Consider the following 5,000-nt stretch of genomic DNA (forward strand, 5'->3'; position numbering starts at 1 on the left):
CATATACTTTACGGCTGGCATGATAGGACAAAGCATTGGCAAATCCTAAATTATTGTCTACTGATAGCCAAATATTGTATTTTCTGCACAAGACTTCACGGAGATGTTTTACATTTTTGAGACTTTCTGTCGTTCATTCCCAGAAAACTTGAAATTCATAAAGACATTGCGACTCCAAAAAAAAAAAAAGCACTTCAAAAATTTTATCGCACGCGGGCCGTTTTACTTTAATTTTTTGTGCTGCTGATGTTTACGGTTAATTAGTATTTAATTTCATATTTAGTATTTAATTGCAAGCGTGTACATATAGGGAAAAAAACTGCATGTATATATTAGCTGTCACTGTAATATGATAACAATTAAGAAAAATAAAGGATGCGAATAGTGTAAGAATAGTATTGTAATTGACAGTGGTGTAATTAACCAGTATTGTAAGTACCGTATGTAAGTTATGTAATTAGCTGTATGTGATATAGTGTATCGTGATCAGTGCAAGTATGTAGTATTGTAAGTAAGGTATTTTATTGTACTATTGAAAAAAGAAAATGCGGAAAAAAGAAAATCATCATCGTCATCATCTTTGCCATATCAGCAGCAAATGGTATCCATCCACTTCTGCTTGTCTTTCCTTGCACTGTCTTTCTTATTCCTATCTAAAGTACGATATTTCTCAAGCCAACTACAAATCAACTGAAGTCAGAACAAATCAAATCAAATCAAATCAAACATTGGTTTTTGAGTAGAGGGGAAAACCGGAGTACCCGGCGAAAATCCTCTCGGAGCGTCCAATCCAGGAATTGATCCCAGCCTCATAGGTGAAAGGTGAGTGCTCTCACCCGTGCGCCAGCCCCGCTCCCCAAGACAAGTTTTCAGTAAAGATGATAACTATTTTTGGCGTCTCTCAAGCACAAAGTTGAAAATTATCCATTTTAGTTTTTCAAAGAATGATTATTGAATAAGCCTTAAACACTTTTTTTTTAAGGTCTCGGGAATGGAAAATGGGGTGTTCACAGAAGAATGAAATTGTTGTGCCGCTGTTTTTTGTCTAGGGTCAAACTATATATCGTATTAAAGCTAAGAGATTGAATTATTTGAATAAAGTTTTAGTTTTTTTGCTATTTAATATTGCCTTTTAGTTTGAGGCCTCAAACTCAGAGCGACCAAGTTCTGCCGAAGCTCCTGCCCCTTCACTTTATTACGAAAATAACTGCATTTTGTTGCATTTTGGTCACAGATGAATGCACTCCAATACCATGTCAGGAGTTTTTGATATGTAAAGAATTAAGGAAATATCATGCACCAAAGTTGAAACTCTCATCTCATAATTAATTTGGGCAGAAAAAGGGGCCACAAAATCAATCTTTGAAGACTAACGAAAAATTCCTCACAAGGTATTTGGGGTGGTAGTACAATCATCTATTAGAACTGAAAATTTGGAAGCGATATCTTCAAACCCGTCAGGACAGGAGGTCCGAGAAGTTGTAATTTTGGCGTCAAAATAAACCCTTAAAAATGTAGCTTGAAGATTTTGTGTGCAGTTTACAGTCTGCTGAACAACTCCACCCTTTACTCAGCGTCCAGGCACATGCTAAGGTAGCAGATCGCGTGTGAAGGCTGTCAATTGACACCCAATCCTTTCACATGTGATTTACGTAAAACGTCAATCATTTTTCACACAGATTATGGCGGGAAACAAAGTAAAGCAATTTAAGCAATTTTAAAATTAATTTTTCAGAATTTGTTTTTTCTGGAAAATATAGTTCACAACCCACTGATTCAAGATTTGCAAAAACAAGAAATCTGATTGAGATGCCCAAATTTACACACCTTGTGTATTTTTGGACTATATCAGTGCTACCTCCAATACGAAAATTGCAGATGGTTGCTTGTAGAAAATTGTACTTGTAGTCATCAAACTAAGTTATTGTATTTGTATCTGGCATTATTTCCACAGCTGGACACACGAAGATTTTTCGCCCAAGAATCCTGTGTAAGATTGATAAGTAACAGAAACATGTTGATAGCGTTTTTTACATGACTTGTCGTTGCACTGTTGTTAAGTGATATTTGTACTACTCAAGTCAAGCTATGATCCTCGCAGTTATAAACGCATTTTTAGCAATTGCGTAGAAAAGCCAGGAAATTTTAGGACTTCAACGGGGTTTGAACCTGTCACCTCGCGATGCTGGTGCGAGGCTCTAACTAACTGGGCCGGTAAAGCCATTGACTTTGAGAGTTGATCATATGCGGATTCAAGGGTTCCCATGATGAATGCATCAATGAACAAAATGATATGTGAAATGAATCACACTAAACTGGGGATATGAAATCAATAACAGCGAGGATCATAGCTTTACTTGATTTCATACTCGCAGTTCAGTATTTTATTCATTTCACATATCATGTCATTGATTGATTTCTACTACTGTATTATGAATGAAGACACACCACCAAGTCCATTCTCTTAAAGTAAAAGTAAAGTAACCATATTTAGCGTCAATAACTCGTAACAGTAATTCAACTGACAAACCTGAGGTTGACGGTGCGCTCATTTTACTCCACCTCTCCATCAGTGCTCCGTTTTACAGGTATTTAAAGCTATATTTAGCTACACGGAAAGGAAAGAAGTCGAAACAAGGATGCAAGATCTGGGAATCGAACTCAGGATCTCTTGCACCAAGGCCGCACACTAACCGATTGTGCCATCCTTGCTCCTTTGTCTCTTGTTTGTCATATGTTAACATGAACAGCTTCTCGGGCTGTGAGACAGCACAACAAATCTGTTAATGGTAGTTGCAAGTCTTTATTTATTTTTCTATTTTTTGCGTGTTTTTATTGTTTGTGAACCAAAAGGTGATTAGCAACCTGTAGATGAACTCTTGCTTTCGTTTCATTCTTTCATGTTGCCAGTGTAAACATTACTGGCAGTGTGTTCTCAAGTACATCATCCAAACCGGGCAAGTTGGTGAAGTACATTGGAGGCTTAAAACACTTTACTCTGTATGCATTTCAAGTGAGGGCGGTAGTTCTAACGAATAAGGGAGCCAAGAGCGACCTTGTATTCATACAGACTAAGGAAAATGGTGAGTATTCTGAAGAATAAGAAAAGCATTTTCGTGTGGGGCTGCACTTATGTCCACAAATGCAAGTAATTAAATATGTGCCCAAGTGTGATATCCAACTCAAAATGCCCCTTAAGTCAAAGCCTTTGCTACCATTTTAGGGATAAAGGTTAGCGTTGTCTTAAGCTTGGGGCAATAAGCAAGGGGACACTTTGCTGTGCTTATTGAAAAACGCATGCATCAAGCGAAAGAAACCTTTAAGATTTTTATGACTGTAGATGTACTTTTGAAAATAACGTTCCTGCTAAATAATTTTGCTGCTGCTTCAATTTTTGTTTTTCATTGGTTACAGTTCCTTCTCTGCCAGTTGGTCTTGAGGCAAACTATATCAATTCTTCATCATTACTTGTCAAGTGGCAGCCTCCTCTGTATCCCAATGGGAATATAACAAAGTACATTGTAACTTACGAGTTCAGCACTTACTCACCATGGAAACAGGATCTAAACTGGTGTAACAGACAATTTTCAATCAGAGGAAGCAGTGAAAATAGGCAGGAGGATGAAAAAAATAGCAACAAGACATCCGATGGTAGGAACAGTCAGTTGCAAAATCTTATACTTTGACAACCTATAGGTTTCCCCAGCCTTGTCATTGCTTCATACTGTGTTTCAGAAACGGGAACTACTGCCATGATTATAGGCTTTCCATTCAAAATAAACATTGTCATTGGAATCATTGCATTTTCCCATTACATTGCAGTGGTCTCTAACAAAGCAATGGCAACTATTTTTGTGTGCTAAGATAATCCCCAGGGAACTGAACTCTGTTTTCTTATAGACAGGTTCTTTCGTTTCAGGAAATCAATATGGCTGCTGGTCACATGAGTTAAAACGCTCAAGAGATTCAAATAGTTTCCTCTCTGGCAAAGACAAAAAAATCTCAATAACAAGAAATACCTTCAAAAGAGGGAAATTAGGGTTTGCACGCATCTTGAAAACCCTTGAATTTGAGAGTACGTTTTCAAGGCCTTAAAATCCTTGAAAATGTCTGCTCTTCATTCCTTGGCCTTGAAAGTCCTTGAATTTTTTCTGACCCACATTTTTAATCTTTGAAAACTTCAGTAAAAATGGTCAGCCACTCAAGTCGTGTCATACAAACGTGGTGAGCTGCGGGGTCGAGAATGGTTACCAGTGCCTTTGCATTATTTTTGGGCATGAACTTTATGGAAAATGGGCAAGAATTGTACTGTCAGACTATTTCCATGGGTAAATTGTTCGATGTAAATAAAAAAGAGGTCCTTGAAATTTCAAAATTTGGCCCTTGAAATTCCTTGAAAATTCCTTGCATTTTAGGTCTGAAAAAGTGTACGCACCCTGGGAAATGATCCTTGCACTTATCTGGACAATGATCATTTCCTTCTTTCGTCTATAGCCTGTACTTCAAATAATATATACATTTCATTCATGGAGTCCTTTCACAGGAACACATAAAGCCAAAAAAAATGACCTGCTCCCAACTGGCTGGCTTCATGGCTCAGTTGGTAGAGTGTTGCACTGGAATCGCAGAGGTCATGGGTTTGAATCCCGTTGAAGCAACCTGAATTTTTCAGGTGTCTGTGAAGTGGCAATTGCTAAAATTGTACAGATAAGTGCAAGGATTATTTCTCTCTTTCGTTTATATCCCGCACTTCACATACATATATTCCTTTCATCAAGCACTACATTGTTGCCATGGTGTTTTTGTTTTCTTTCTGGGTGACTGTTATGCAGTTAAAGATATTTCATTGGCAGACATTTGTTATTCGTACATGCATGAACGCCCTCATGGATGTAGTATCATTCTTCTTCAGTATTGTGCACTCTAGGTGGTCAAAGGTATGAAACTCACCGTTCTTTTTTATTGTGGATTTTCAGGAAATTGTGCGAGAAACTTTACTT

At 37.6% G+C, this 5,000-nt stretch overlaps 1 protein-coding gene across 1 annotated transcript in view; it reads left to right on the forward strand.

Annotated features, from left to right (window-relative positions):
• Positions 1-5,000, forward strand: part of LOC137992662 (insulin-like peptide receptor) — a 74,888-nt gene that overhangs the window by 9,639 nt on the left and 60,249 nt on the right. Inside the window, exons 2-5 of the mRNA XM_068838137.1 lie at positions 1,955-1,990; positions 2,911-3,083; positions 3,415-3,651; positions 4,977-5,000. The exon at positions 4,977-5,000 is cut by the window's right edge and continues 191 nt beyond it. The gene's annotated coding sequence lies outside the window, so the exon portion shown is untranslated. The remainder of the gene's footprint in view (positions 1-1,954; positions 1,991-2,910; positions 3,084-3,414; positions 3,652-4,976) is intronic.

Source organism: Montipora foliosa, chromosome 2, assembly GCF_036669935.1.
Source record: "Montipora foliosa isolate CH-2021 chromosome 2, ASM3666993v2, whole genome shotgun sequence".
Taxonomy (NCBI): Eukaryota; Metazoa; Cnidaria; class Anthozoa; order Scleractinia; family Acroporidae; genus Montipora; species Montipora foliosa.